The 11408-nt window shown below is 52.6% G+C and overlaps 1 protein-coding gene across 2 annotated transcripts in view; it reads left to right on the plus strand.

The window, feature by feature from the left end:
• Nucleotides 1-7546: 7546 nt before the first annotated feature.
• The window catches only part of LOC143764417 (nicotinamide N-methyltransferase-like), a 96537-nt gene continuing 92675 nt past the window's right edge, over nucleotides 7547-11408 (plus strand). The window contains exons 1-2 of one of the 2 annotated variants that reach the window (XM_077249951.1): nucleotides 7588-7659; nucleotides 9400-9507. The gene's annotated coding sequence lies outside the window, so the exon portion shown is untranslated. Of the gene's footprint in view, nucleotides 7660-9399; nucleotides 9508-11408 lie in introns of both variants that reach the window. The other variant, XM_077249952.1, reaches the window with a different exon arrangement.

Raw genomic sequence — 11408 nt, forward strand, 5'->3', positions numbered from 1 at the left:
ATCACAGTTCAAAGGCATTTTATAACCAAACACGGGTTCTACATTGTCTGATCCTCCCTCTCCATCAACCTATTTTCATCCTAATGAGACCCCTCCAGCAAAATATAGGTGGTCCCCTCACGGAACGTCTTAAGTTACCTATCTGGACAGGTGGTCCCCTCTCGGAACGCCTTAGTTACCTGTCAGCACAGGTGGTCCCCTCTCGGAACGTCTTAGTTACCTGTCAGCACAGGTGGTCCCCTCTCGGAACGTCTTAGTAACCTGTCAGCACAATATCACAGAGGCTGCGTCTCCTATCCCTTTCTCTAAGCTGCCCCACAATCTACAACTAGCTCAATCTTTCACTCCACTTCACTACTAGACAATAGTCACGGGTAGGGTGGTTGAACGGAGTACAATGACCGGTGGAGGAGGTGTGGTGTACATGAGGACGCGCCGGATGCGACGTCTCTCAGTTCCTGGTTCAGAGCGTGGCACACGATCGCATTCGATCTCACCACTCAACCGGTCACCTCCCGGACCCAAGGAGACCACAGACAAACCAATAACGGCTGAGACACTAGCAAGTGTGACATATACAGTGTATATGATCGCCACTTACCGTGTGCGGAGGGTGATCAGTCCTCGAGGTCAGCCACTACGGGTATCATCCACAGACATCCAGGCATGGGTCCAGGGGGTCTCGGATCGCTGTCCACGCCCCCTGTTGGGCTCCAAATTGTCGGGGTCGTAATGACAATATACCCTCATTCACCAGTCATTCCAAATTAAACTATAAGCATGTGGTACCGGGTAAGAATGAGTCAGACAGGTAGCTGGTTCAATCTCAGTGCATGCTCGTGCATCCACACACATGTGTGGAACGGTCACAGCAACTGACTTTTATTTTAGAATACACAATACTATATTGAGTGTTAGGGGAAGGCGTGCATTTGGCGGGGTTTAAGCTAGCATTCAGTCTTTCTGATTTGTTCTGACATCTTCTGGTGGATCCTCCTTTTCTTCACATTCCTTAAGTTTCGATTTCAAAAGAAATGAAACTTAACCCTTCAAACTCTAACCTAAAGTGAAGAATGAACACTGGCAGCCATCTTTAATACAGTTACATTTGCATTAGCAAGGGAAAACTTATTGTTTCACAGTATAAGATATATAAAAGTACAAAAGGTATATAAGAAAATATATTTTCACCTTGACATGTGCATGTGTCTGCACAAATTGTTAGAAACCGACTCCATGAGGATAGTTTGAGTGACCGACGTCCACAGATGGGGTTGCGCTCACAGCCCAACACCGTGAAGGATGCTTGGCATTTGCCACAGAACACCAGGATTGGCAAATTCACCACTGGTGCCCTGTGCTCTTCACAGATGAAAGCAGGTTCACACTGAGCACATGTGACAGACGTGACAGAGTGTGGAGACGCCGTGGAGAGCGATCTGCTGCCTGTAACATCCTTCAACATGAACGGTTTCGCTGTGGGTCAGTAATAGTGTAGGGTGGCATTTCTTTGGAGGGCCGCACAGCCCTCCATGTGCTCGCCACAGGTAGCCTGACTGCCATTAGGTACCGAGATGAGATCTTTAGACCCCTTGTGAGACCATATGCTGGTGTTTCGAGGTTTGCCAGATGCAGGAGTGCGTTTCGAAGTACGGCAGTCAAGGCAGCGCGTTTTGTGGTCCGGCAGCCGTGGCGGCATGTTTCTAGGTCTGACAGCCGCAGCAGCACATTTTGAGGTCCGGCAGGCGCGGTGGTGCGTTTTGAAGTTCGGCAGATGTAGTGGTGCGTTTCAAGGTTCGGCAGCAGCGGGGGTGCATTTCGAGGTCCGGCAGCCGCGGTGGCGCGTTTTGAGATTCGGCAGCCGCAGGCATGCGTTTTGATGTTTGGTAGACGCAGGGGTGCGTTTTGAGGTCCGGCAGCTGTGGCTGTGCGTTTCGAGGTCTGGCAGACGCGGGGGTGCATTTCGAGGTCCAGCAGACGCAGGGGTGCATTTCGAGGTACGACAGCCAAAAGGGCACATTTCGAGATTTGGCACACACGTGGGTGCATTTTGAGGTCCGGCAGCTGCGGTGGCACGTTTCTAGATTCGGCAGCCACAGGCATGCGTTTTGATGTTTAGCAGATGCAGGGGTGCGTTTTGAGGTCCGGCAGCTGCGGCTGTGCGTTTCGAGGTCTGGCAGACGTGGGGGTGTGTTTCGATGTTCAGCAGGCGCAGGGGTGCATTTCGAGGTACGACAGCCAAAAGGGCACGTTTCGAGATTTGGCACACACGTGGGTGCATTTTGAGGTCCGGCAGCTGTGGTGCATTTCGAGGTCTGGCGGCCGCGACGCGTTTTGAGTTTCAGCAGCCGCTGCAATGCGTTTCGAGGTTCGGCAGACGTAGGGGTGCGTTTCAAGGTTCAGCAGCAACAGGGGCGTGTTTCAAGCTTCGGCAGCCGCGGCGGCGCATTTCGAAGTCCGGCAGACGCGGAGGCGCGTATTGAGGTTCGGCAGCCGCGGGGGTGATTTTCAAGGTTAGGCAGCCACGGGGGTGATTTTTGAGGTTCTACAGCTGGGGGGATACGTTTCGAGGTTCGGCAGATGCAGGGGTGCATTTTGATGTATGACAGCCAAGGCGGCGCGTTTGGAGGTCCAGCAGCCGCCGCGGTGTGTTTCGAGGTCCGGGAGTCATGGCAGCGCATTTCTAGGTCCAGCAGCCACTGAGGCTCATTTCAAGGTCTGGCAGCAGTGGGGGCGCGTTTCAAGGTTCGGCAGCCACGGGGATGCTTTTCAAGGTTCAGCAGCCACGAGGGCGCATTTCAAGGTTCGGCATCCGCAGGTTGCGTTTTGAGGTTCAGCAGCCGTGGTATAGCATTGTGAGGTCTGGCAGCCGCGGTGGCACGTTTTGAGGTCCGGCATCCGTTGTGGCGCGCTTTAAGGTTTGGCAGCCTCGGAGACGCGCTTTAAGGTTCGGCAGCCGCGGAGGCGCGTTTTCAGGTTCAGCAGCCGCTGCAGTGCGTTTTGAGGTCGGGCAGACGTAGGGGTGTGTTTCCAGGTTCGGCAGCTACAGGGGTGTGTTTTGAGGTTCGGCAACTGCTGCGGTGCGTTTTGAGGTCCGGCAGACGGAGGGGTGCGTTTCGAGGTTTGGCAGCCACGGGGGTGGATTTCGAGGTTCGTCAACCTTGAGAGTGCATTTCGAGATTCGGCAGCTGCAGGGGTGCGTTTCAAGGTACTGCAGCCGCGGGCACGCGTTTTGAGGTCTGTCAGCTGCGGCGGTGCATTTTGAGGTTCGGCAGCCGCAGGGGCGTATTTCGAGGTTCGGCAGCCACTGGGCTATGTTTCGAAGTCCGGCAGCCATGGGGGTGCGTTTCAAGGTTTGGCAGCCGCAGTGGGGCATTTTGAGGTCAGGCAGCTGCGGGAGTGAGTTTCGAAATCTGTCAGTTGAGGGGGTGCGTTTTGAGGTACTGCAGCCGCAGGCACGCGTTTCGTGGTCCGTCAGCCGCGGTGGTGCATTTCGAGGTTCGGCAGCCACCGGGGCGTGTTTCGAAGTTTGGCAGCCACTGGGCTATGTTTCGAAGTCCGGCAGCTGGGGGGGCACGTTTTGAGGTCCGTCAGCCACAATGACGCGTTTCGAGGTCAGGCATCCGCGGAGATGCGTTTCGAGGCCCGGCGGCTGCGGGGGCATGTTTTGAGGTCCGTCAGTCGTGGTGATGCATTTCGAGGTCCGGCAGCCAAGGCGGCGTGTTTTGAGATGCAGCCATGGGGGTGCGTTTCGAGGTTTGGCAGCCACTGTGGGGCGTTTTGAGGTCCGGCCGCTGCAGAGGTGCGTTTCTAGGTGCGGCATCCTCTGCGGCGCATTTGGAGGTCTGGCATCCGCGAAGGGGGATGCGTTTCGAGGTCTGGCAGCCACGGGAGTGCGCTTCGAGGTTCGGCAGACACAGGGTTGCAATTCGAGGTCTGACAGCCAAGGAGGCCCGGCAACCGCGGGAATGCTTTTTAAGGTCCAACAGCAAATGCCGCGCATTTCGAGGTCCATCAGGAGCGGCGGCGTGTTTCGAGATCCGGCAGCCGCGTTGGCGCCTTTTGAGGTTTGGCAGCCGCAGAGGTGCATTTCGAGGTTCGCAGCCATGGGGGTGCGTTTCGAGGTTCGGCAGCCGGGGGGGCGCGTTTCGAGGTTCGGAAGCAGCGGGGGTGCGTTTCGAGGTCTGGCAGCCGCGGGGGTGAGTTTCGAGTTATGGCAGCTGCGACGGCGCATTTTGAGGTATGGCAGCCACAGCGGTGTGTTTCGAGGTCTGGCAGCCACAGCGGTGTGTTTCGAGGTCTGGCAGCCACGGCGGTGCGTTTCGAGGTCGGGAGGCACTTCGGTGCGTTTCAAGGTCAGGCAGCTGCGGGTGCACGTTTCAAGGTTCATCAGCCGCGAAGGCTCGTTTCGAGGTTTGGCAGCCATGGGGGTGAATTTTGAGGTTCAGCACACGCAGGGGTGCATTTCAAGGTCTAGCAGCCGCGGGGGTGCATTTTGAGGTTCGGCAGCCTTGGGGGTGCATTTTGAAGTTTGTCAGCCACTGGGCTACGTTTCGAAGTCCGGCAGCTGCGGGGGCACGTTTTGAGGTCCGTCAGCTGCAGCGACGTGTTTTCGAGGTCAGGCATCCGCGGAGATGCGTTTCGAGGCCCGGCAGCTGCGGGGGCACGTTTTGAGGTCGGTCAGCCAAGGCGGCGTGTTTTGAGATTCGGCAGCCATGGGGGTGCCTTTCGGGGTTCGGCAGCCAAGGCGGCGTGTTTTGAGATTCGGCAGCCGTGGGGGTGCGTTTCGAGGTTCGGCTGCCACTGTGGGGCGTTTTGAGGTCCGGCAGCCGCAGCAGCACGTTTCTAGGTCCGGCATTCTCGGTGGCGCATTTGAAGGTCTGGCATCTGCGGAGGTGCGTTTCGAGGTCTGGCAGCCACGGGGGTGCGCTTCAAAGTTCGGCAGACGCAGGGTTGCAATTCAAGGTCTGACAGCCAAGGAGGCCCGGCAGCCGTGGGAATGCTTTTTAAGGTCCAATAGCAGCATGTTTCGATATCCGGCAGCCGCGGTGGCGCCTTTCGAGGTTTGGCAGCTGCAGAGGTGCATTTCGAGGTTCGGCAGCCATGGGGGTGCGTTTTGATGTTCGGCAGCCACGGGGGGCGATTTGAGGTTCGGAAGCAGAGGGGGTGAGTTTCAAGGTATGGCAGCTGCGATGGCGCATTTCGAGGTACGGCAGCCGTGGGGGCACGTTTCGAGGTCTGGCAGCCACAGCGGTGTGTTTCGAGGTCCGGCAGCCACGGCGGTGCGTTTCGAGGTCGGGAGGCACTTCGGCGCGTTTTGAGGTCGGGCAGCTGCAGGTGCACGTTTCGAGGTTCGTCAGCTGCAAAGGCTCGTTTCGAGGTTTGGCAGCCATGGGGGTGTGTTTCGAGGTTCAGCACACGCAGGGGCGCGTTTCTAAGTCCGGCAGCCGCGGTGCGTTTCGAGGTCCAGCAGCCGCGGGGTGCATTTCGAGTTTTGGCAGCCGTGGGGGTGCGTTTTGAAGTCCAGCAGCCGCGGCAGCACGTTTTGAAGTCCGGCAGCCGTGGGGATGCGTTTTGAAGTCCGGCAGCCGTGGCGGTGTATTTCGAGGTTCGGCAGCCTCCTGGGTGCATTTCGAGTTCCGGCAGCCGCATCGGCGCGTTTCAAAGCTGTGGCTGCACGTTTCAAGGTCAGGCAGCCTCGGGGGTGCGTTTTGAGATCCGGCAGCCGCGGAGGCACGTTTTGAGGTCCGGCAGCCACGACGGAGCATTTCATGGTCTGGCAGCCGCGGCGGCACATTTTAGGTCCCGCAGCCGTTGGAGTGCGTTTTGAGGTTCGGCAGCCGGGGGGCCACGTTTTGAGGTTCATCAGCATTGGGGTCTGGCAGCTGCGAAGGTGTATTTCGAGGTCTGTCAGCTGCGGCATTGCGTTTTGAGGTCTGGCAGCCGCACACATGCGTTTCGAGGTCCGTCAGCCGCGGAGGTGCATTTCGAGGTCCGACAGCCGCGGTGGTGCGTTTCGAGGTCCAGCAGCCGCGGAGGTGCGCTTCGAGGTTCGGCAGCTGCTGAGGTGCGTTTCGAGGTCTGACAGCCACTGAGGTGCGTTTCGAGGTTCGTCAGCCCTGGAGGTGCATTTCGAGGACTGGCAGCCGCGGAGTGCAATGCTGGCACACTGATTTATTGCTGCCGTAGCTTCTGTGAAGAATACTTCAGCAGAGGACAGAGATAGAAGTAGTGAGTGATACCGCAGCCTCCCCCGGGTGATGAATTGGGCGGCAATGCAAGAAACTCTGCAACACTGCCCCATGTGATGTTTTGTTCCAGGAGGGTGGAAGGACGCTGCTGGGAGTACAGCCCCAGCTTCCTGTGTCATCACGCTTGAGACTTGTTTCAAATGAAATGTTATAGGAAGTACAATAAAAATACAAACACATTTACAGATTAGCTAGAAAGAGAAAAGTGTAAGGTGTTGTGAAATAGAGCAAATTACATAAGTGGTTAGGGTGTAAGGATAGATAGCTAGAAGATATATTTTAGTTGCTGAACCACCCCTTTAACTGCAATCAGTCACTATGTTTTCATCATCTAATCTTAGAGCAGCATGTGGAGACAGATAACCTGATTCCAGTGATGAGTCACTTCCTGGGCTCCTTCCTGCAATTTTGAATAAATTACAGTTTAATCTCCTGAAGATTTTCCATTTCTCTGAATACTGAGCCCCCATCACTGATTGGCAGTTTTCTGCCTATGAGTTCAGGCATAAGCCTTACTTTAATAAGAAATACATTTTCTAATAATTGTCGTATCTTACTAATTGACCCACTATTGAGGGAATTAGTTCTAAGGCCTAAGATTACATACATACAGCCCAAAGTAATATATTCCAATTCAAAAGGTAATACAAAATACTATGCTCTAACTCAACACGTTCACCATTAATAGGTTCATCAGGAGAGCATACAAAGGGATATATCCTTATAATAAGATGTCTACTTAGCTTTCAATATACTCAGAAGTGCCACTAGACAAAATGCATGTGCAGTATCCAAAGTGCTGCCATAGATCAGTGCAACTGTCACGCTGCTGCTATGCAGGTAGATGCAGCTCCACTAGATGGCAATAGAGTGGAGAGAGTACTGCACACAGCAGGAACAGACCTGCAGCACAGCAGTGAGGCCACCACCAGGTGGCAGCAGAATAGTAAACAAGCCGGGTCGATATTAGTCTGTAGTGCAGAACCAAAGGAATAATCAAGCACAGAGTCAGAAACAAGCCAAATGGGTCAATCAAGGCCGCCATCAGGGCATTACAGCCGTTACTACTGTATGGGGCCCGGTGATGAGGAGCAAAAAGGGGGGCCCGAAAACGCTGGCAGCTTGGGCCCCCCCATTTGCTTCTCCTCATCGAGCCCCTGGACGTTCTGTTCAAGGCTTCCAACCCCCTATGCATAACAGCACTGTGGTGTTTTAAAGATACACCTACAGTGCTGTTAATGCATCCGGCGAAAGGAAAGTGGCACTGTACCTTTAAAAGCTGCTGCCGGCCCAGGTGCATCATGGTCCTGCCTGATGTCACACTCTGCTCCACTTCCTCATCCCTGAGCAGAGAGAGCAGCGTGCTGTGTGTCACGCGGGGGCGGACTGCAGATGACGGACGAGCAGGGTGAGTCTCTCCGGTGATCCCATCTGCTGAGTTGCATCTAATCCTCTCCTATGTGATACTGTCTGCTGAGCTGTGTATCCATTCCTCTCCTGTGTGATACTGTCTGCTGAGCTGTGTATCCATTCCTCTCCTGTGTGATACTGTCTGCTAGGCTGTGTATCTAATCCTATCCTGTGTGATACTGACTACTGAGCCGTGTATCTAATCCTACCCTGTGTGATACTGTCTGCTGAGCCGTGTATCTAATCCTCTCCTGTGCGATACTGACTGCTGAGCCGTGTATCTAATCCTATCCTGTGATACCATCTGCTGAGCTGTGTATCTAATCCTATCCTGTGTGATACAGTCTGCTGAGCCGTGTATCTAATCCTATCCTGTGATACCATCTGCTGAGCTGTGTATCTAATCCTATCCTGTGTGATACAGTCTGCTGAGCCGTGTATCTAATCCTATCCTGTGATACCATCTGCTGAGCCGTGTATCTAATCCTATCCTGTGTGATACAGTCTGCTGAGCCGTGTATCTAATCCTATCCTGTGATACCATCTGCTGAGCCGTGTATCTAATCCTATCCTGTGTGATACCATCTGCTGATCTGTGTATCTAATCCTATCCTGTGTGATACTGACTGCTGAGCCGTGTATCTAATCTTATACGGTGTGATACTGACTACTGAGCCGTGTATCTAATCCTATGTGTTTCTGTCTGCTGAGTTGTATCTAATCCTCTCCTGTGTAATACTGTCTGCTGAGCTGTGTATATAATCCTATCCTGTGTGATACTGTCTGCTGAGCTGTATCTAATCCTCTCTTGTGTGATACTATCTGCTGAGCTGTGTATCTAATCCTATCCTGTGTGATACTGTCTGCTGAGCTGTGTATCTAATCCTATCCTGTGATACCATCTGCTGAGCTGTGTATCTAATCCTATCCTGTGATACCATCTGCTGAGCCGTGTATCTAATCCTATCCTGTGTGATACAGTCTGCTGAGCCGTGTATCTAATCCTATCCTGTGATACCATCTGCTGAGCCGTGTATCTAATCCTATCCTGTGTGATACCATCTGCTGATCTGTGTATCTAATCCTATCCTGTGTGATAATGACTGCTGAGCCGTGTATCTAATCTTATACGGTGTGATACTGACTACTGAGCCGTGTATCTAATCCTATGTGTTTCTGTCTGCTGAGTTGTATCTAATCCTCTCCTGTGTAATACTGTCTGCTGAGCTGTGTATATAATCCTATCCTGTGTGATACTGTCTGCTGAGCTGTATCTAATCCTCTCTTGTGTGATACTATCTGCTGAGCTGTGTATCTAATCCTATCCTGTGTGATACTGTCTGCTGAGCCGTGTATCTAATCCTATCCTGTGTGATAATTGTCTGCTGAGCTGTGTATCTAATCCTCTCCTGTGACACCTTCTGCTGATCTGTGTCTATTCCTATCCTGTGATACTGACTACTGAGCCGTGTATCTAATCCTATCCTGTGTGATACTGACTACTGAGACGTTTATCTAATCCTATCCTGTGATACTGACTACTGAGCCGTGTATCTAATCCTATCCTGTGTGATCCCGTCTGCTGAGATGTATCTAATCCTATCCTGTGTAATACTGTCTGCTGAGCTGTGCATCTAATCCTCTCCCGTGCAATCCCATGTGCTTAGCTGTATCTCATTCTCCCCTGTGTGACCCCATAAGGTGGGCACTGTGGTATAACCCCTTCTCGCTGTTTCAGGTTGGGTGGTCTTGGAGTTCTTCACTTCTGCAGTTCTGTTCTTCTGACTGGGGGCGGATAACGGACGAGCAGGTGGAGGGCAGATCAGGCAGAGAGCGGGAGAGCAGGGTGAGTCTCTCTAGTGAAAAGAGGCTTCAGGTGGCTCACAGTGGCTGTGTCTGTACTGGTATCATGTGGCTGATGAGGGAAGGCGAGTGGTGACTGGGGCCGCATCCAACAGGGTCCAGGGGGAGGCTAGTGGTGACTGGGGCCGCATCCAACAGGGTCCAGGGGGAGGCTAGTGGTGACTGGGGCCGCATCCAACAGGGTCCAGGGGGAGGCTAGTGGTGACTGGGGCCGCATCCAACAGGGTCCAGGGGGAGGCTAGTGGTGACTGGGGCTGCATCCAACAGGGTCCTGGGGAGGCTAGTGGGGACTGGGGCAGCATCCAACAGGGTCCAGGGGGAGGCTAGTGGGGACTGGGGGTCGCATCCAACAGGGTCCATGGGGGAGGCTAGTGGAATGTATAAGATGCTGGATGATCCAGAGCTGCTACAAAACCAAATGCCCAACTATAACATCAGGCAGCATCTCTGGATCATGCAGTAACTTATACGTTTTGGTTAAGGTTTGGAAAGGGGTGGGGAATTACTGAAGCAAGTTGGTATATATGATCGGAAACATCTTTATTATTATGACAGTGTAATTTTTGAAAGGGGGCTATCAGTCTGTGCTCCCACAGCAGTCCACGGACTGGGCGCCGATCTCCTGACCAGCATCCTCATACATGCTATGAGGCTGCAAATTTCAGATCTGGAGACCCGCGGCCGGTCCATGCACCACGGTCCAAGTGCAGACCGATATTCACCAGAAGTGGAGCTTTTCCAAGAGAGGGCGGAGGAGCTGTGGAGGGTTCGAGGGGTGGAGGTGTAACTGGGGGTGGAGCCTGGGCAGAGTTTCAAGGGGGCCCAAAAATTTTGACAGTATGGGGACCTGAAATTCCTAGTGGCAGCCCTGGGGTCAATACCGGTCAGAAGCAGAAATGCCAAAGACAAAAAGCAAAACAGCAGGTCAGAGTCCAAGCCAAGTCGGGTACCAGGGAATCCAAACAAGAAAAGGGGAACACAGAATGGGAACAGGAAGAGGGGAATAAACAGACACGGGTACAGGCTGAAAGCAGCAGGACGAATTAGGGTACGCAGAGTCAGCTACAAACGCCGTAGGCAGAAACTATAACTGACACTGCCTGCATGATGCAGCGGAGCTAAATAGCAAACCTGAACCCCGAATGAGGCAGAGCAAAGTTAACCATTGAAATGATCAGACCGGGAAAGAGATACAGGATACAAAACCACGCCTGGATCATGACAGCAATGTTATGCAATTTATGTAGTTGTGGTCCCATCAGACAGCATTTGGTCTTTTATATTGGCCATTCTATTAGAAAATACCACTTACACAGAATAACAGGGTTCTATTGGGCCAGTCTGCATTGAGTGGGGTTACCACTTGTGTTTTTTAGAGTGCCAACCTCCGGAGCTAGGTAGGCCTCAGAATAGAGGTGAATAGAGCAGTATCCCTTTGAAATGATATCCCACTCAGGCCTACACGACCCTACTTGTATCTGTTATCATTATTATATCTCTTTTTTGTTTAACAATGTGAGGTCTTTTTTGATCATTGGCCTTCTATTTTAACTGAACTAATAAAAATTATGTTTTATGTAGTGTAACTTCTGTGAACTAATTTGATATACTGTATTTGGACACTCTGCAGGTATCTGTCTAATGGGTCAAATTATGCTTGATCAACGAGAAAAACATGTTTTGTAATTATGTCTGGAAGTGCATTAGGGAGTGACGCTGCAGTTCTAGCTTCTCAGCCTTAGGCTGCCGTCACACGTTCAGTATTTGGTCAGTATTTTACATCAGTATTTGTAAGCCAAACCCAGGAGTGGGTGATAAATGCAGAAGTGGTGCATATGTTTCTATTATACTTTTCCTCTAATTGTTCCACTCCTGGTTTTGGCG

The sequence above is a fragment of the Ranitomeya variabilis genome, chromosome 4 (genome assembly GCF_051348905.1).
Source record: "Ranitomeya variabilis isolate aRanVar5 chromosome 4, aRanVar5.hap1, whole genome shotgun sequence".
Lineage (NCBI taxonomy): Eukaryota > Metazoa > Chordata > Amphibia > Anura > Dendrobatidae > Ranitomeya > Ranitomeya variabilis.